The sequence below is a fragment of the Oryx dammah genome, unplaced genomic scaffold (assembly GCF_014754425.2).
Source record: "Oryx dammah isolate SB20612 unplaced genomic scaffold, SCBI_Odam_1.1 HiC_scaffold_4, whole genome shotgun sequence".
Taxonomy (NCBI): domain Eukaryota; kingdom Metazoa; phylum Chordata; class Mammalia; order Artiodactyla; family Bovidae; genus Oryx; species Oryx dammah.
In genome coordinates, this window is record NW_024070188.1 from 7,754,654 (window position 1) to 7,776,533 (window position 21,880).

The following is a 21,880-nucleotide window of genomic DNA, read 5'->3' on the forward strand; positions in this document are numbered from 1 at the left end:
TTCTCCAACAAAGACATGCATATGGCTAATAAGCATATGAAAAGATGTTCACTATCACTAGTTATTAGAGAAATGCAAATTAAAACTATAATAAGATATCACCTCACACCAGCCAGAATGTCTATCATCAAAAAATCCACAAGCCATCAATGCTGGAGAGGGTGTAGAGAAAAGGGAACCCTCTTACACTGTTGGGAGGAATGTAAATTGATATAACCACTATGGAAAACAGCATGGAGGTTCCTTAAAAAACTAACAATAGAGCTACCATATAACACTGCAATCCTACTCGTGGGCATATCTCCAGAGAAAAAACATAATCCAAAAGGATACATGCACACTGGTGTTCACTACAGCACTGTTTATAACAGCCAAAACATGGGAGCAATGGATATGAAGGAATGGATGAAAAAGATATGGAATATATATGCACACTGGAATATTACTCAGCCATTAAAAATAATAAAATAATGCCATTTGCAGCAATATGGATGTACCTGGAGATTGTCATACTGAATGAAATAAGTCAGAGGAAAAATATCGTATGACATCCATTATATGTGGAATCTAAAAAGAAATAATACAAATGAACTGACTCACAAAACAGAAACAGACTCACAGACTTCTGGTTGCCAGTGGAGGGGAAGAATGGAAGGAAGGGATAGTTAGGGAGTTTGGAATGGACATGTACATACTGCTATGTTTAAAATGGATAACCAACAAGGGCCTATTGTATAGCACATGGAATTCTGCATGTGGCGATATTATGTGACAGTCTGGATGGCAGGGGAGTTTGGGGGAAATGGATACATGTATATGTATGGCCGAGTCGCTTTGCTGTTCACCTGTAAGTATCTCAACAGTGTTTGCTAATCTGCTATAGCCCAGTACAAAATAAAAGTTAAAAGAAATTTCATAATTCAAGTTCCAAAATAATCCCATTGTGCAAATTCATTTGGAATAATTTTTATTTTTACTATATTGAGTTTTGCCATTTGGGATCATAGTATATGTTTTTTCATTTTCAGGTAATCGTAAGCAAAATTTTACCATTTTCTCTCTATATGGTTCATGCATTCTTATTAAAAAATTTCTGGCTATTTCATACTTTGTTGCTATTGTGAAGAATATCTTTTTTCTCTTAATTTGTTTAAACTTTCATTGCTGGTATATAGAAAAACTATTGATTTTTGTATACTTATTTTTTAGTTATTTTAACTTGCTAACTATAATAGTTCCTCAGTTAGGATACATATTCTTTGAGGAAGTATTTTATTTTGTTTATTAGAGGTTCAGATATGAAATTTAAGTCAATGTTTTTTGGCTTGCATAAAAATAATCATATTTAATCATACTCTTTAAATCTACTTACATGATAAATTTAGTTAAAGTGTTTCTTTATGTTAAGTCATAATTATATTTCTGAATAAATCCTTTTTGGTCCTGGTGTTTTATTCTTTTTTTCCCAAAAAATAATGTAGACAGAGGCGTAGGTACAGAATGCTTATTGCAGCAGTATAAAAGAAAGCAAAGAACTATAAACAAAGGAAATGTTCAAAAATAGGATGTTAGTTAAATAAATTAAAGCATATATTTTCAACTGAGACTGAGTAGACTTCATAAAGACATTATAAAACTGTATTTCCTAGCTTGTCTATATTATTTGGTGAAAAAGCTGTAAGTATGGAATGAGACCATTATAAAGTTATGTGTGTGTAAGTGTTTGAGTCTGTGAGTGTGTTTGTGTGGGAGTATATGAATGTGTGAAAAAAATGTGTCTGTGTGTATGTATCCTTCTGTGTGTGTATATACTGAGAATGATGTATACTGGATTTTAGCAATGAGATTTTTCCAGGTGAATGGAGATTATATTCTTTGTTTTATTATTATTAGAAAAAAATGACACTATGGATTTATCCAATTGAACAATAAGTACAATCAATATCCCAATGCAGAAACAATCATTGCTAGCAGTAAATGAACATCATTCCAGATATCTCTTCAGTTCAGTCTCTTAGTCGTGTCCAACTCTTTGCGACCCCATGAATCGCAGCACGCCAGGCCTCCCTGTCCATCACCAACTCCCGGAGTTCACCCAGACTTGCGTCCATCGAGTCAGTGATGCCATCCAGCCATCTCATCCTCGGTCGTCCCCTTCTCCTACTGCCCCCAATCCCTCCCAGCATCAAAGTCTTTTCCAATGAGTCAACCCTTTGCATGAGGTGGCCAAAGTACTGGAGTTTCAGCTTTAGCATCATTTCTTCCAAAGAAATCCTGCGTTGATCTCCTTCAGAATTACATACATATAAATACATATACATAGATGAATATATGGACAGAAATACTTTCAAAACTGTATTCATGTTTGGTTCAGTTCAGTTCAGTTCAGTCGCTCAATCATGTCCGACTCTTTGCGACCCCATGAATTGCAGTATGCCAGGCCTCCCTGTCCATCACCAACTCCCAGAGTTCACTCAGACTCACATCCGTTGAGTTGGTGATGCCATCCAGCTGTCTCATCCTCTGTCATCCCCTTCTCCTCCTGCCCCCAATCCCTCCCAGTATCAGGGTCTTTTCCAATGAGTCAATTCTTCACATAAAGTGGCCAAAGTACTGGAGTTTCAGCTTTAGCATCATTCTTTCCAATGAACACCCAGGACTGATCTCCTTTAGAATAGACTGGTTGGATCTCCTTGCAGTCCAAGGTCTAGTCAAGTCTATGGTTTTTCCAGTAGTCATGTATGGATTCATATTTGGTATTCTATTTTAAATATTTTTTATTGTTTGCATTTGTGAAAAGAGAATAAATTGAAACTAAATAGATTGCTCAACATCATAATATGGTCAGTATTAGTTTGCTACTGCTGCTGCTAAGTCACGTCAGTTGTGTCCAACTCTGTGCAACCCCATAGATGGCAGCCCACCAGGCTCTTCCATCCCTGGGATTCTCCAGGCAAGAACACTGGAATGGGTTGCCATTTCCTTCTCCAATGCATGAAAATGGAAAGTGAAAGAGAAGCCGCTCAGTCGTGTCTGACTCCTAGTGACCCCATGGACTGCAGCCTACCAGGCTCCTCTGTCCATGGGATTTTCCAGGCAAGAGTACTGAAGTGGGGTTTGCTATGGCTATCATAACAAAATACCACAGACTGGGTGGCTTACAGAACAGAAATATATTTTTGCAGAATAATTCTGAAGGCAAGAAGTCCAAGGTCAAGGGGTCAGTAGCTCTGGTTTCGTCCAAGACTTCTTTCCTTGGGTTGCAGATGGCCACCTTGCTCTGTCCTCACATGCTTGCCCTCTGTCTGCCTTTCTGTGGACTAATCTCTTAAGGACATCAGTTACACTGGACTACTGCCCATCCTAACAATAGCGTTTAAACTTGACTACCTCTTCAAAGTCCCTGTCTCCAACTGCTGTCATTCTGAGGTACTGAGGGTTAGGACTTAACTTCAGCATGTGACTATTTGGACAAAGGAACACAATTCAGCCCATAATAGATTCTTTACTGAAAGATGCTTTAATACCTGGGGCTTCCCAGGTGGCAAGTGGTAGAGAATCCTCTTGTCACTGCAGAAGGTGCAAGAGATGTGGGTTTGATCTCTGGTTCAGGAAGATCCCCTAGAATAGGAAACAGCCAACCTGCTTCAATATTCTTGCCTGGAAAATTTCATGGACAGGGGAGTCTGAGGGCTACAGTCCATGGGGTCACAAAGAGTCGGACACGATTAGATGGCTGAGCACACACAAACACTTTAATTCCTAAACATCCACTCAAAAGATAAGAAAAATATTTGTGGATACACTGGAAGATAGCTGGGTTTTCTTTCTAAAAGTCATACATTATATTTCTTCTACTTCTTCCCACCTTCCTTTCCTTCACCTCTTTTGTATATATATGTATCACTTTTACGTTGTCAAGATTTATATTGTTTGCTTTTTTACTTGACAAGTATAATTCCTATAGTCAATGATCAGTTTTGTACTTAAATTTGTTCAGTGCCCATTACCAGTCTTAGCCTCGGACAGTTTAGTCGCTCAGTTGTGTTTCTTTGCGACCCCATGGTCTGCAGCACGCTAGGCTTCCCTGTCCATCACCAACTCCCAGAGCTTACTTAAACTCATGTCCATTGAGTCAGTGACATGAATAAGGTAAGATACAGTAAGAAATTAGTCTTCCCCTAGTTTCACTATTTTATCTATTGCTCAGGTAGAATTTTCAAGGAGGGTTGACAAGTACTACTATTTTGTGAATCTTTCACAGGGAAGACTGTTGGCCTTTCTCAAGATCAAAATGACTGGGCACACCTTGTTAGAGCCTATTTTATTTCTTGTCCATAGGTGATAGGATGGTTACTTGCTGGCCATTCTGGCCACCTGTTGAAGGAGGTCATTGAGAGGATGTGACCATTGGATCAAGTTGGACCCAGGCAATTGAGATTCCTAACTCCCTCCCAGGCCCAGAATGTGTGCTCCACCTACTATCTCCATGCTAGCAGTCCTTTGGAGGAAGCAGCCTTGTGAGTAAGGTGTGGTTGTGATTCTCCAGGACTTCCTTGGCAGTTCAAAGGTTAAGACTCCTCACTTCCACTGCAAAGGGCATGGGCTTGATCCCTAGTTGAGGAACAGGCCTCACATGCCACATGGCCAGATCATCTGGACTGAATACGTGACTGATCCCAGATAAGGCCTCCATGTAAACTTTCAAGATTCTGGGGACAGACGTGGAAATTCATTCTGCAGCTGCCAAAGGTGAGCCTTGCAGGTAAGTTTCCTTGCTTATTACACCTGCCACCTGCTCGTCTAGAGGCATCTGTCTCCTTCAGTCTCTCCTTGCCTTCCATGTATGGGCACCAGTTTACAAACCTATACTGACAGACTTGTTCTGTTTCCCTCAGTGATGTTTAACAAAATTGATTTTGTTGCTGAAATTTTAATGTTGGGAGAATTAAGACAAAAGTTTGGATTTCTGGGTTTTCTTGAACATACCAAAGAACTGATAATATAACATCCTTTTAACTGTTTCTTATTCTTTGTTTTTCTTTTCTTGGGGGGTTTGGAATTGTGTCTATTGATCAAATATATTTAGCAAAATCTGGATTTAAAAGCTTAATGGACTACTGCAGAATTTCTTAGGCTTTCAAAATGTATCATAGATAGCCGAGAAACAGGATAAGCAATGTTTTCCAAACATTTTTTGCCATAGAGTTCGTTTCTTGAGAAGAATTTTTTGTAGTATATCTTACAGGGAAATTTGAGAAATGCCCATTCATGTCAAATTGCTTTATTTTTGTGTGTGTCTGTTTTCTGTTTGCCTTTTGTTAGCCTTTATTCTTTTATTTTAATTGGAGGATAATTGCTTTGCAATGCTCTTGTTCTCTTAAGGCAAAATTGGCTGGAGCTGGTGGCTCAGATGGTAAAGCAGCTGTCTACAATGTGGGAGACCTGGGTTCGATCCCTGGGTTGGGAAGATCCCCTGGAGAAGGAAATGGCAACCCACTCCAGGACTATTGCCTGGAAAATCCCATGGACAGAGGAGCCTGGTAGGGTACAGTCCATGGGTTGCAAAGAGTCAGACACGACTGAGTGTCTTGTTTTGACAGCTTTGTGCTACCCAGTCACTGGGTCCGATCACTTACATGTCCTGCCAGATTCTTGATGGCATTAGTTTGCAAATTCAGTCTTAGAATTTTTTTTGACATTACTCTCTTATTTCCTGGCACCAAATATTGAACTAGTTAATTTTACTACACCTTCCTCTTCATTTCTTGGAGGGCTTGATTTATTTGCTTTTGTTGTCTTTCAGAAGATCTCATGTGTTATATTTCCAAAATTCTTTCATGTTTAAGAACATCTCCCTGTTGCTCATATTCCGAAACCAATGTGTCTGGCTGTGATATATTTTGATATATTATAATTGTTTTACCTTCAGGGTATCATAGGCTTAGTATGTTAAGTCTGAAACCAACCTGATTCACTTCCTTTTAAGTTGAGTTGCTTTTTCTATCTGGATGGCTGAAAAAAATATTTCTATGTTCTTGAATCTTCGTAACACCAGGATATGTTACAATGTTGATCTTTATCTTTTTCCAGGTAGAGAAGGCCTGTCCTTTCATCTGTGCTTATTTTTACTTTCAGGGACTTAAATATCTCTGAATATTTCTTCTTTTCATTCTTTGGATCACAATTACAAGGGTATAAAATAGCCTTCTATTACATTGGCTTTGGTCTCTGTTAACTGTTTTCTAACTTTTTTGCCGGGGGAGTGGATGAGGCAGGTTTATTTACGTTTTTATTCTTTTAAAAATTTTCTCTATAAGCTGCTAGCTTTTAAATTGGAGTGTAATTGCTTTGCTTTACAAAATTGTGCTAGTTTCTGCTGTACAATGAAATGAATCAACTATATGTATACATATATCCCCTCAGTCAATAAAGTATAAGTACATGTTTTTCTGGAACTATCTTGCTTTTTCAATGATCCAACAGATGTTGGCAATTTGATCTCTGGTTCCTCTGCCTATTCTAAATCCAGCTTGATCACCTGGAAGTTGTGGGTTCATATACTGTTGAAGTCTTGCTTGGAGTATTTTGAGCATTATTTTGCTAGCATGTGAGATAAGTGCAATTGTGTGGTAGTTTGAACATTCTTTGGCATTGCCTTTCTTTGGGATTGGAATGAAAACTGACCTTTTCCAGTCCTGTGGCCATCGCTGAGTTTTCCAAATTTTCTGGCATATTGAGTGCAGCACTTTCACAGCATCATCTTTTAGGATTTGAAATAGCTCAACTGGAATTCCATCACCTCCTCTAGCTTTGTGCATAGTCAAGAAGCAACAGTTAGAACTGGACCTGGAACAACTGACTGGTTCCAAATTGGGAAAGGAGTACATCAAGGCTGTATATTGTCACCCTGCTTATTTAAATTATATGCAGAGTACATCATGCAAAATGCCAGGCTGGATAAAGCACAAGCTGGAATCAAGATTGCCGGGAGAAATATCAATAATCTCATATATGCGGATAACACCACCCTTATGGCAGACAGTAAGAACTAAAGAGCCTCTTGATGAAAGTGAAAGAGGAGAGTGAAAATGTTGGCTTAAAACTCAACATTAAAAAAATGAATTTCTTGGCATCTGGTTCCATCACTTTATGGCAAATAGATGGGGGAAACAGTGGAAACAATGACAGACTTTATTTTCTTGGGCTCCAAAATCACTGCAGATGGTGACTACAGCCATCAAATTAAAAGACACTTGCTCCTTGGAAGAAAAGCAATGACTGACCTAGACAGCATATTAAAAAGCAGAGGGATTACTTTGCCAACAAAGGTCTGTCTACTCAAGACTATAGTTTTTCTAGTAGTCATGTATGGATGTGAGAGTTGGACTATAAAGAAAGCTGAGCACCAAAGAATTGATGCTTTTGAACTGTGGTGTTGGAGAAGACTCTTGAGAGTCCCTTGGATTGCAAGGGGATCAAACCAGTCAATCCTAAAGGAAATCAGTCCTGAATATTCATTGGAAGGACCATTGCTGAAGCTGAAGCTCCAATACTTTGGCCACCTGATGCAAAGAACTGACTCATTCAAAAAGACCGTCTTGCTGGGAAAGATTGAAGGCAGGAGGAGAAGGGGTTGACAGAGGATGAGATGGTTGGATGGCATCGCTGACTCTATGGATATGAATTTGAGCAAGCCCCAGGAGTTGGTGATGGACCGGGAAGCCTGGCATGCTGCTATCCTTTGGGAGCGACTGAACTGAACTGATCCCCTCTTATCTCAAGGCTTTCCTCCATTCAACTAATACAACTTTTAACTCTTATTTTCTTGCTCTTTCTAATTTATTGGGAGATGTGTAGTGGTTCTAATGGTGCTCTTGTTAGTTGATATCTGCAGGCTTTCTTTTTATCGACTTCTGTTGTTTTGTGTCCTTTGTTTCATCATATCTCATTCAGTTCTTGCACATTGTGAATCATGTTCAGAGAAGCTCTTATGCTCTTATTTTTTTCATTCATTTATTTTTATTTTACTTTTGGCTGCACTAGGTCTTGGTTGCTGTGCATGGGCTTTCTAGTTTTGGTGAGCAGGGGCTACTCTGCTGTGGTGCATGGATTTCTCACTGTGGTGGCCTCTCTTGTTCTGGACTGTAGGCTCTAGGTGCGTGGGCTTCAGTTGTTGCAGCCCACGGGCTCAGTAGTTCTGGTGCACGGGCTTGGTTGCCCCATGGCAAGTAGCAACTTCTGGACCAGGGATCAAACTCATGTCCCCTGCACTGGCAGGTGGATTCTTGTTCACTTTACCACCCGGGAGGGCTTTCCTGGTGGCTCTGACAGTGATGAATCTGCCTGCAATGCAGGAGACCTGGGTTTGATCCCTGGGTTGGAACGATCCCCTGGAGAAGGAAATGGCAACCCACTCCAGTTTTCTTACCTGGTGAGTCCCCATAGACAGAGGAACCTGGCAGGTACAGTCCATGAGGTTGCAAAGAATCGGACACGACTGAGCAACTTTCATTTACTACTAGGGCAGTCCAGTATGCCTTCTAAATGAGATTTTTCTATCAGTCATGTAGGCCATGTCACTTTTTATTCCTATATATTTGCTGTGTTTATGCATGATTGTTGCTGTTAAGTCACTCAATTGTGTCCAACTGTTTTGCGATTCCATGGACTGTAGCCCGCCAGGATCCTCTCTCCATGGGATTTGTCAGGCAAGAATACTGGAGCAGGTTGCCATTTCCTTCTCCACGGGATCTTCCCGACCCAGGGATGGAGTTCCATCCTCCTGCATTGGCAGGCGGATTCTTTACAGCTGAGTCTCAGGGAAGCCCATGAAGAATGGTAATGCCATTTAAAAAAGTGTTGTTCATGCCTAACAAGGGCAGTGCCCAGAACTTTGATTTGCTCTGGAAGCTTGTCTATGCGAATTTTCGAGAATACTGTTTCCTCAAGACCTGGCCACTTTGTCTTTCTCTCTTTGAGCTATTGTCTGAGGTCTGGATGTTATCACTCAGTTTTTCTCTAGCCTCAAGTCATGAGAGTGGGGAAGGTAGAAAGCTCAGATTCTGCTTTTTCTTCTTGGATTTGGGTCAATTTCCTGTTTCACAATCCATTCCATTTAATGGGATATATTCTCTTCCTGAGCCCGTCAACGTGTGATGCTTCCAGTAGAGAGAATTCCTTTAGATTTTCCTTGTTTCTTATACATGTTTCTCTCAATAATCTTCTGTGTATTCACTCCTCCTCTCCAGTCAGAATAGGAAAAAATAATATTTCCTGCGGTATTTAGTCTCATCTTATGGTAACTGGGGCACCAGAGGGGTTTCACCTTCTGCTTAATCTCTTAAACATTTGGCTCTTGCAGGCAGTTTTTATTTTTTCTTATTTATCTGCTCCTTTGTATCCAATTCTGAAGCTATTGCTGGAGCTCTTTCATGTCCTCTTTTTCTTCTTTGGCTGGAAGAAGGCAGATGGCCTTTCCTGGCAGGGTTTTTCTTTACGAGTTCCTTCGGTGGAGATGTTTGCAAAGATGTTCGCTAGACTTTCCCATGAGCAGCCTGTTTTCCCAGCTTCTATCTATTTTTAGGAATATTAGTAACATTTTTGAGGACTTGGCCGAATCATCTGCTTTCCCTACCATCTCTTCTGAGAGATGTAGATAAGATGAAAGTACGTCCTGAACCAAATAAGCATCTTTTATTTATTTGCTTGGCCATGTCTTTTCAAAATCAACGTCATGTATTTTTGTTCCTTTCATTAAATGTTGGAGCAGGCAGATTCCTTCATTGTCTATTTTAACTGGAACTCTGAACTATTTTGCCATTTTTTCTTTCTTTTTCTCCTCCCTTTAAAAAAAAATGAGGTAGGCCAATGTATGTTTATTTATTTAAATTTCTTCTACCATGGAAATATATCTATTTGGTTATTTATTTTAAAAACTGAGTAGTATGTTGAAATAGATTTTATATCATTTAAGATTGTATGATTATCTTTCTAGCACATTAGACCACAGTTTCTTTTTGAGATACTGATGTCAGTTTTGCTATCAGAATTATGCTGGGTTTATATAAAGACATGGAAGTTGAAATATTTTTATGCATTCTGAAAAAGTTTAAACAGCATAGAAATTATTTATTCTTACAGATTTTGTTCAGTTCACTCAGTTATCTGTCTGGTCCCAGTAGCCACTTCAGGAGTATGTTTTGATAACTGTTTAATCGTTTTCCATGGTTATCAGTATAGTTTTGATTCTAAGATTAATTTTGGTAACTTGCTGGAAAATGGCATATTTCATTCAGGTTTTCCATATTTGGCATCTCAAATTTTTATAGTCTTTCTGTGTTTATAGGCATTTCTCATATGCATATTTGTATTGCATCTTTTAAATCACTACATTTGTAAGAATTTTGTTATTTTTTTCTGACCTTTCCAAAAGACAAAAGTTTAGATTTTGGTATTGTTTAGTCTACCTGTTTCCTAATACATTAATTTTCTTCTTTATTTACTGGTTTGAATTTGTATATATTAGAATATCTTTCTCACATTTTAGCTGGGTATGGATATTTTTTATCCTCCTCAAATGTATAGATTTTCACTATCATCTTTTAGCTTTTGATATTTTAGAGGGAACTATGAAACCAGTCTCGTTTTTGTGCTTTAATATATGACATGAAAAATTTCTACCTAGGTTTGTTTTATTAATCTTTTATCTTTTAAAATTTATTTTTATTGAAGGATGGTTGCTTTACAGTGTTGTGGTGGTCTCTGCCATACATCAGTGGGAGTCACTCATAATTATTTGTATACCCTCTTCTGAACCCTACCTCCTCACCCCTCTAGATCATCACAGATGTCAGGCTGGGGTCCCTCTATCTGTTATACAGAGTGAAGTAAATCAGAAAGAAAAAAACAAATATCATTTATTAACATGTATATAGGAAAACTAGAAAAATCATTCTGATGAACCTATTTACAGAGAAGAAATGGAGACACAGACATAGAGAACAGTCTCATCGACACAGTGGGGGAAGAAGAGGGTAGGACAAATTCAGAAAGTAGCATTGAAGTATACATTATCATGGGTAAAAGAAATAGATTTTTATTTTTTACATCCCCTTGTTTTTCTAAAAGGAAAAAAAAAAAAGGAAAAGGGTATGATGTATCATTACTGGTCTTTTAAAATTAAAGTATAGTTGATTTGCAATATTATATTATTTTATATATATTATATCTATTTCAGGTGTACAACATAGTGATTCAATATTTTTATAGGTTGTACTCCATTTAAAATTATTACAAAATAATGTTTTATAACAGTTATTTCACTGTGCTCTATGATATATACTTGTTGCAAATCTATTTTATACACAGGAGTTTGTATCTCTTATTCTCATACCCCTATCATGCCCCTCCCCCTTACCTTTCCCTCCTGGTAACCACTAGTTTATTCTCTGTATCTGTGAGTCTGTTTCTGTATTGTTATATGTATTTGGTTTTGCTTTTTATAGTCCATTTATAAGTGATAACATAGAGTATTTGTCTTTATCTGACATCTCACTAAGCATAATACCCTCTAGGTCCAACCACATTGTTGCAAATGGCATCATTTCATTCTTTTTATAGCTGAGTAATACTCCATTGTGCGTACCACATCTTTGTTATCCATTTATCTATCGATGGATGCTCAGGTCGTGTCCATATCTTGGCTACAGTGACTAACGCTGCTGTGAACGCTGGGGTGCCTGTGTCTTTTCGTTTTCTTCAGATATACATCCAGTGGGGGGTTATTGGGTCATATGGTAGTTCTTATTTTTAACTTTTGAGGAAACTCCATACTGTTTCCCATCGTGGTTGGACCAATTTACAATCCCACCAACAAAGTACTAGGTTCCCTTTCCTCCACATTCTTGCCAACACTTGTTATTTGTAGCCTTTTTGATGAAAACCATTTTGACAGATCTGAGGTGGAATCTCGTTGTGGTTTTGATTTGCATTTCTCTGATGATTTGCTGTGTTGAGCATCTCTTCATGCACCTATTGGCCATCTGTATATCTACTTTAGAAAAATTACTCAAGTCTTCTGCTCATTTCTAAAATCAGATTATTTTTTGGAAATTGAGTTGTATGAGCTGTTCATGTATTTTGGATATTAACCCCTTACTGGTCATATCATTAGCAATTTTTTTTTTCCAATTCAGTAGATTGTCTTTTTGTTTTGTCAATGATTTCCATTGCTGTGCAAAAACTTTTAAATTTAATTAGGTCCCATTTGTTTCTTTGACCTTAAGAGACAGATCTAAAAAATATTAAATGTTTTTGGCAAAGAAATTTCTGCCTCTGTTTTCATCTAGGAGTTTTATGGTTTCCAGTCTTACATTTAGGTCTTTAATCCATTTTGTGTTTATTTTTGTATATGGTGTGAGGAAATGTTCTAATTTTATTCTTTTGTATGTGTCTTTCCAGTTTTCCCAGCTTCACTCATTGAACAGAGAAAGTATATTTTCTTCATTATATATTCTTGCCTCCTTTGTGGTAGGTTAACTGATCATAAGTGCATGGATTTATTTCTGAGCTCTCTATTCTGTTGAATTGACCTATGTGTCTGTTTTTATGCCAGTACCATGCTCTTTTGATTACAGTAGATTTTCAGGATAGTCTGAAGTCAGGGAGTGCGATACCTCCAACTTTGTTCTTTTTTGTCAAGATCGCTTTGGCAACTTGGGATCTTTTGTGGTTCCATATAAATTTTAGGATTACTTGTTCTAGTTCTGTGAAAAATGTCATGGATATTTTGATAGGGATTGTATTAAATTGTTTGGGGTAGTATGGACAATTTGACATTAATGATTTTTCCAGCCCAAGAAAATAGGATATCTTTCTATTTCTTTGTATCATCTTTAATTTCCTTCATCAGTGTTTTGTAATTTTCAGAGTATAGGTATTTTACCTCATTTTAAAGTGTATTCCTAGATATTTTATTTTTTTGGTGCAATTTTAAATGGAATTATTTTCTTGCTTTCTTTTTTGTTGTTCACTCAGTCATGTCTATCTTCTTGCCACCCCCTGGACTGCAGCACACCAAGCTTACCTATCCTTTACCTTCTCCCAGAGATGGTGAAATACATCTTTCTCTTTTCTCTTTATGATAGTTTGTTATTACTGTATAGAAAAGCAACTGAATTCTATATATGAATCTTGTATCCCACAGCGTTATTGAATTCATTTAGTAGTTCTAATAGTTTTCTGATGGAGACTTTAGTTTTCTGTGTATGGTATCATGTTGTCTGCAAATAGTGACAGCTTTACTTCTTCCCTTCCAGTTTCTTTTTCTTGCCTGATTGCTGTGGCTAGAACTTCCAATACTATGTCATCATTGGCTCTTTTTTAACGGTCTTTTTTTTCAGTTCAGAAAAATGTTCTCCTGTAATATCTTTGATTATTATTTTGGTTCAGTTTATTTGCTTTCCTTCTGAATAACAATACGTATTTGAATGTTGGCTCCACAGTCTCTGTTCTCCATATCTATTCTCTTTGCGCTATCAACTTCCTCTCCCCTAGAATAATCTGTGTTTTGTAGAGTCCATCTTCTTGTATCTTTACAGCCTGATTCTTTGCAGGAGCTGTATTTTACAGAATACATATTTCCAATAGAACCCCCACTGCCCATCTTTTGTTTGACTTGAGCACGCTGAAGATTATCATAATTGCCTTCTTGTCTTCTGGGTGGGTGGGGGTGCTGTTTAAGCAAAGGTAGCTGGATTAATAGGAACTCAACTATGACATAAGAAAGAGCACACACATGGTGGAGGATTGGGTGTCCAGCATCACACCCACAGAGCTGGCCAGAGACAGGAAGAGAGACATAAGGGCATGAAGGGAAACATCTCTGCTGGGTCAGCACCATTTAAGGAATGTCACTGACAGAAGTCAGTCTCATCCTCACACCCAGGTGTCAAGGTTGCTGGAAATATAGTTTTGTTTTCAGTTGCCATATACTCAGCAGGAACATCAGGGTCCTGAGAAGGACAGGTGGGGGGCAGGAAGGGGGGACAGAAGCTTGTGTAAGCTCCTGGCAGTCCTTGTCACAGCCTCGATCTGAGTCTGAGCTAACTGCAGAAGGGATTAAAAAATGTTCTCTGTTAGCCACCATAAACAAAAGCTGGAATTCATTGTTTCTTCTCAGGTTTATTTATCTTCCTTACATGATCTTCAAACTTGTTTTCTCCTCCATTTCTGATGATCTCATGGAGCCGGCTATATTAGAAAGATGACACGAACAGTTAAGGTGGAACTCATTTTTCCACCTCCTCACTTTTGAAGGCCAGGTTGTTTATTCTCTTCCTTATGGAGCAGTGACTAGCAGATTATTCATACCGTGATTAGTCAGCCCTGGTTCCCTCATCTCACATCCTCCCCTTCCCCACTGCCTCTGATCACAGGGTCCTGACACGCCTGCTTTCCTCTTTCCTGCTACCATCACAGTTAATCCCCATTGCATCTTCCTTCTTACTTCCCACTCCATTCCTAATAATAGCTTTCCTACCATCTATAGCAATGACTAACATTTTTATTATTTACTCCTTAGAAAGTGCTTCCTCAAACTTTTCCTTTATTGCTACCTCACGACCATCCTGTAATTTTTTCTCTTAAATCTTTGCTAAGGCATATGTTTTAGAGGTTAGTGATTAAATGCATATAGACAAGGGGTGGACCTGTCACTCCAACCCAGTTCTCCTTACCCCACTTCTCATGACCTTTCTACCCATGTTGTAAATGGCAGCTCTTCTTATGCACTGCCTCTCAGCAGTAGTGGTCAAGTGATGAAAAGTCTTGGATTGGTGGGTCCACGTGAAGAGAATCTATCACATGCACCTAACTGAAACAGAGACCATGGGGCCCAAACCAGTAAAGAGGGTCCTTGCTGCAAAGTAGGAATGAACCAAGGTCCTCAGATAGTCACGCTTATAAACACGTGGACTCCAAAATATTTTCTCTTCTAAACTATTCTTCAAACTGAACAAATTTTGCAGGGGTTCATAAATAATGAACAGCTGTCATAGCAAACCTTTTCTTCCTCTGGAGGGTTCTGTCAGAGCTTGTGTGCTAAATGCTTCACCAAGGGAAGCAATCCATGGGTGGACACAACCACGCAGATCAGAGGTGATCAGCTTTCTTTCCAGTGTGTCAATGTCTTGCAGAATGGCCTTAGATAAAGAACGAAGCAGCAGGCAGAAAACCGTGAACTCCAGAGGTTGGCTGAAGCAGAAAGGTGAATAGGTGGTAGCAATACAACCATCATTTTTTTTTTCCCCCCAAGGGATAGTCAAGTTTTAAAGCTTTTCAAAGCATGTGAGAAGCACCACACAGAGTAGTTCAGGTCAAGTTTTCAGCTTATGAACTTGGGTTTCTCAGATTATTTCTTGACTTTCTTTGAAATCACTGGCATCTACAATAACACTTCATATTATTCAGACTTCTTTTTATTTTAGCCACTACACAGGCCACAGTCAGATATAAAACTTTAAAAAAAACCCAAAACACCTCTTTTAGCTTCAATTCAAGCTTCTCTGGTAGCTCAGTCAGTAAAGAATCTGCCTGCAATGCAGGAGACCCAGGTTTGATCCCTGGGTCAGGAAGATCCCCTGGAGAAGGAAATGGCAAACCACTCCAGTATCCGTGCCAGGAATTCAGGCTTCTCTAGTGGCTCAGCAGTGAAAATTCTACCTGCCAAATAGGAGATCTGGGCTTGATCCTTCAGTCAGGATGATCCCTTGCAGAAGCAAATGGCAACTCACCCCAGTATTCTTGTCTGAAGAATCCCATGGACAGGAACCTGGCAGGCTACAGTCCATGGAGTCACAGAGTTGGACACAATTTAGCGACTAAACAGCAGCAGCAGCTTCAGTTCAATATATTCAACATTTCATCAGGTGTTTCTAATTTCTTACCATGTCCAGGCAGTTGTATGGTGGACAATGCAAAGAAAAGGTCTTAGTGCTTGGACTCTTTGTGACCCTATGGACCATAGCCCACCAGGCTCCTCCATCCATTGGATTCTCCAGGCAAGACTACTTGAGTAGGTTGCCATGCCCTCTTCCAGGGGATCTTCCTGACCTAGGGATTGAACTCACATCTCTTACATCTCCTACACTGGCAGGTGGGCTCTTTACCACTAATGTCACCTCGGAAGCCCACTTTATGGAGATATACGAACTTGTAAATGTCCCTTATTCTTGATCTTCTGCCATGAGATTTTCAGTGCAATGTGGTATTTATTCAGCAGTGTAACTTGTGCAGGCTAAAGACAATAGAGCTGGATAACCTTTTAAGATAACACTTTACTTCTTTCAGTTATGCATGCATGTATTTCTTCATTCAATCAGTCATTCAGATATTTCCTGGGTGCTTCTATAGTGCGCCACCTGCTGGGGACGCAGCGCTGATTAAGACAGACAAGAATCCCTGCTTTCAAGAAAATAGTGTCTGCGCTATATTCAGTGCCTCAGGAATAACCAAGAAGAAAAAATAAGCATTACATTTTTGTTTTCCGTAAAATGGAGCTATATACGACAGAGGGTGAGATGGCTGAATGGCATCACCGATGCAATGGATGTGAACTTGGGAGAACCTGGGAGAGATGGTTAGGGACAGGGAAGCCTGGCTTGCTACAGTCCATGGGGTCACGAAAAGTCAGACACAACTTGGCGACTAAACGACAATGAAATGGAGCCATATTCACAAACAAGAAGCCTGCTGCTCCGTTGGCCTCGATATGTATTGTTTGGCCTCGATGGTTGAAAAGATTAATATTCCTGTTTTTCAAGTTTCACTCCCTTTCCAGCATGGTCCTCTGCATTTTGCTTCGTCATATATGCCTGACCTTCTTCTCTTATTTGGCGCTTGTGGCTCCTGGGGGTTTTGGACTTTCAGATGTTTGGACTTAAATCCTGAGCATTTAGGAAGCTGTGAAGGAAGGACAAGTGAGAGAAGGGTTTTTGGATCCCAGAGAAGGATGGGGAAGTCAGGAATGCGTTTCCCAAACACAGACTGGAAAGAGGTCCCCCCCCAGCCCGAGGGAGAGGGGATGAACAGGCTTGGGCAGCTCTGCTTCCTGGGAGGGAGTCATAGGAATGCGGAGCAAGATGGCTCTGTGGGGCCATTAGTCAGACTGGCCCGTCGGGAAGTCACAGAAGATCCTCCCCATGTAACCCTGCACGTACAGCAGATGGGGCCGTGGCAGGACTGTTAGGAGGACCAGTGATTGATATCTGAAGATCATAGAGCGCTAAACCATGGGCCATGCCTGGACCTGGCCTGCAATCCTTGACTTTTCTGTACCATGACCCTGAGGTCAGAGGGATACGTGAATATCACGGAGGCTGTGTTTTGCCAGCTGGCATAGCACTTGGATTTGGCAGTTCCACTGTGTACTTGGGGGCTTCTCAAGTGGCGCTCAGTAAAGAACTTGCCTGCCAATGCAGGAGATGTTAGAGATGCGGGTTTGATCCCTGAGTTGGGAAGATCCCCTGGAGAAAGGCATGGCAACCCACTCCAGTATTCTTGCCTGGAGGAGCTCCATGGACAGAGGTGCCTGGTGGGCTACAGCCCATGGAGTGGCAAAGAGCTGGACACGACTGAAGCGACTTAGTATGCACACACACGCTGAGTCCTGACTAATCGGGAAAATGGTGTTTCAGGGCCATGTCAGTCAGTGGACAGAGATTGCCACTTGTTTGACTTTCTTGCAGAAGGAAGCTTCCATCATGTTCCATGAGAGTGGATGAATGGAAAACTGGAAAATGATCCTATTTTCCCTTGTAATCTGTCTCAGTTACTGCCATTTGCTGAAGGACTTGGCCTGTGACCTCTCTGTTCTTTTGTAAATTTTTCTGGCATTTCTTTCCTTTTGCTGATGTCTTCCTCATCCTCAGATGCCTTGGTTCAGTGCGGCCACAGGGAGCGTTTCTAAGACCATAATTCTCTTTCATAGTTGGGCTGTCAGTGTTGCCCCTTGATTCTCAGTCTTATAGACTCACCTTCTTTCTACCGCTCTCTCCTTGTCCCTCTATTCACTCCCCACAACTCTGGCCACTTGGCTGCTCTAAAACACTCCCTCGGAAGGCTGGTGTCCAAAGTGTACTCATCAAACCAGCAGGGTCAGCAGCCTCTGGGGACTTGTTAGAAATGCAAACTGTCAGGCCAGACCCTAGACCCAATGAGTCAGATGACTGTGGGTGGAACCTCACTGTCTGCATTTTTACAAGCCCTCCAAGGAACTCACATGCTTGCTGGAGTCTGAGAACCACTGTTGGCAAAGGAAGCCCTCAAAGAATGAAGTGTCCCATGGCAGAGAGCAAAAGGACGTGTCCCCTGGCGTCAGAGAACAGCTGTTCTTTATGAAAAACATACACACTCTAACACAGGAGTAAATCTTCCAACTCTCAGAAAAATTACAGCTAATTTCCTCAGTTAAATGTTTTGACCTCCTGAGCAACTTTTCAGGAGAATCCTAAAGTCTAGAGATTTCACTTTATTTTTAGTGTCCCTTGCCACATTTTCTCAGTGAATGGATTTTCTAACGCATCATGAGTATTTTCATTGATCTATGCTGAATGTTATTTGATTGTCTTAGTGCTGGTAAAAAAGAAAGAAAGAGAGAGAGGAAAGAGGGAAGGAAGGGAGAGAGAAGGAAGGAAGAAGAAAAGAAGGAAAGAGAGCAAAGAGAGAAAGGAAAAAAAGAAAGAAAAAAAGAAAGAAAGAAAGAAAGATTTGCCTTTGCAGAAAACATGTGGAACGATAAATGGAAATTTTTATGTGGAGTGTTATAAAAACATTATAGTGTATTTTGGTCATTCTGCATGTTCTTCATGAAACTCTTCAAAAAAATAGAGTGCAGAAAGATGAGATTTTAAAAAACTGAAACCTGAACAAATTTAATATTTCCAACAAGAGAGTCAACAATCGGCAGGACTTATTTTAGCTTCCATGTTCATATAACACGCAGAGATTGCTGTTTACATGTTTATATTGTCACCAGCAGGCTAACATGAATGGTGCGCTTCACTTTTTCTCAGACAGCAAAGTATTGATTTTGCATCACAAAGGGAAAATATAAATGCAGGTCTTTCTAAGATGACCTCAACCACAATGTTAGAAAATTGCTAAGTGTTAGAAATCCCAAGTACATTATTGGCAGAGCGCAGAGGTTCACAATTTGTGACACATAGTGTAAAATCCCTAGACTCTGTTTTTAATAATCAAACTGAATCAAGATGATGGGGCCATTTAAATCACTATTTAAAAAAAGCACACAAAACAGGACCATCAAACATCCAGGGTGATACATTTGAAAGGATGTCAACTGTCAATAGAGATGACGAAGCATGAATCGTGAACATTCTCAAAGCTGAAAATAAAATTCCCAGTGGGTCAATGATTGACTCTAAAGAAATCTGGTTCCTGAATCCTCCCCAAATACTGATTCTTATTAAAAGTACATTTGGGATGAGGGCTGCATCTTTCAATATATGAAAAGAGTTCACCCCTATGTTCTAGTAGTTCCGTTTTGAATATGCCCTTCTCTTTTCTAGCAGTAACCAGCCACTCAGAGTCACTGGTATCCTGATGTGAATTGAATTTTAGCTGGTGGTGCTGTTTTATATTAGCTTTTGCTGGCTTTTGTCTTCTCTTTTCATTGCTTTGAGGGAAAGGGGGTATTTAGGCATCAAATTATTGTTTTAAAACAAAGGATGGGGTTATTGATCAGGAGCAGTGAGAAGATTTACTTTATTACCAGAATTAGATTGTTCTGAAGCAATTCATCCGAAAGGAAGCCAAGTAGAAACATTCATGTTTCAATCAGGAGAAAAGTAAATATTGTTTGTTTATGAATAAATACACTAAAGGAGAAATAAGGCATTTTAAAGTGCAGAGCAATTGTGTTTGAGTCTTTTCCTTATAGTATTTGCCAACATGACTAATTATGTGTTAGATGCTAAATCAGGTTGGATTTCCAATTTGACAATGTCCCTCCTTCTTTCTCCCACCACCCACCACCCCATCACCTATCCCTTGCATCACTTTGTCATCTGGCCTATTTACTTGGAGGATGTGGGCATCGTTCAATTAAAAAATTACCTGCTATAGGTGAATAACTGAGCTGGGTAGGAAGTGAATGAAGTGGAAGAAAAGTGGGCTCCTGAGAGTAACCAGAAGTGCAGAACTCAAGGAGCTAACAAGTTAGCGTGATGCAGACATAGATGCTTAGAGTTATAACCCAGGACAGAGCATATAATAAAACTACAGACATCGTTTTGTGGCCTCATTCCATGGTATGGAGGGAATGCATGTTTGTTTCATAGAAGAGATGGTTTTGAACTGGTCCTTAAAGTAGAAACCATATTTGAAAGGTGACAGTGGAAAGACATGAAGGTAAGAAGGATGGATAACATGGCTTAGACAGGAATGTATATGTCAGGATTTATGGTTGTGGAAGAATCATTAATTTAAAGATAAAAACTCAGACTATAACAAAGACTTTAATAAAGGGGTTAAAAAAAGACAATAAAAAACTAAGTGTTTGGCAGAAAGCCTCAAAGATGGACAGCATGGATTTGAGATGGTTAGTTACACCTTCTCACCCATCTCCTCTACCCCAATGATAATGGCACTGTTCTACTTGAGAAATACATTGTCTAGTCTAGAAGTCAAAAGGCAGGGATGGTCATCGGGGCATGGGTTCCAGGAGCTCTGAGCTCTATCAATCTGTCAATAAAACACCAAAGCATCCAAAAATCTCAGGACACTGTTAATCAAATAGACACTCAGTGTATATGCTGTTTGTATTATTTGTCCAAAAGCAGTTAAATTCAGATTTAACATTTCATAAGCAAAATTAGCCAGGTCACTGAAACAAATTTTAGAATTAAATGTACTGGATATTTTGGAATCATGTAGACCCAGCCTATACAAAAAAAAAAAAAAAATCCTGGCCAGTGAGTTGGCTGGAATTCGTATTAAACAAAAGCCATAGCACTTTGTCATGGGGTTGAGTTTAGTTTTCCTACCACATCTTTTTTGCAAGTGAGTCACTAGAACAACATCCTGACCCCACAGTATGTTACCAACAAAAGCACATCTTTATTTTTCTCTGGTTTCTCTTTGCAGCCAAGCAAGGCTTTGGCCATATTATATTCATCAGCAAGAAATCCCCAAATACCAAGCAGCATACCAGCATCTGCATGGGCCGTGGATTCAGGACAGCTTTCAAATCCTGGAAGAGAGACTCAATCTCTCTCTCTTCTTGGGCATGCTCTAGAGCAAACAGTGATTTCACTGACCCATGGCCAACTTAATACTTTGTTTCTGTGACACAGAAGGGGATCTCCAGCAGGTCTCACTTGTTGAACATGGCTGTGTACAGAGCACAAGACAGGAAACTGGCCTTTGAAATGTGCAGAAACAAATCTTTGGCTTGGGTGTATGGTCTTGTTGAAATCTCTCAAAGCCGGCATTCCCACTGAGACTTACTCTGAGTGTTTACATGTTAAGACCAGATGAAACTATTTCCCTTTTCCAAGTCAGCACTGCTGTGCTAAGAGGTCAGTAAACAGTGTTTACCATTAGCAGTGGACATTGCAACCCTCAAAAAATTGGGTACGTGTTTGAACAGATGGAGACTCATTCATCAGCCTCTAGGAGGCTGAGTATCCATACAAGTAGACCTTGATGAGGGAGTAGTGTTTTCGTTGAGCTTGATCCTAGATTATAGCAGTGCAGTCTCCTCCATGGTGAGCTCCTGAGTGGCCAGTGAGGACCAGCATGAGATGGACAAGCATGCCAGTTGGGTTTGACTCAGGGTAGGGTGTGGCTTTCCATACAC

At 39.8% G+C, this 21,880-nt stretch overlaps 1 long non-coding RNA gene across 1 annotated transcript; it reads left to right on the forward strand.

The window, feature by feature from the left end:
• Positions 1–734: 734 nt before the first annotated feature.
• On the forward strand, positions 735–18,915 carry LOC120862919. The gene is made up of 3 exons (XR_005720881.1): positions 735–900; positions 4,168–4,173; positions 18,905–18,915. It is a non-coding gene; the product is annotated as an uncharacterized LOC120862919 (long non-coding RNA).
• The last annotated feature ends 2,965 nt before the right edge of the window (positions 18,916–21,880 follow it).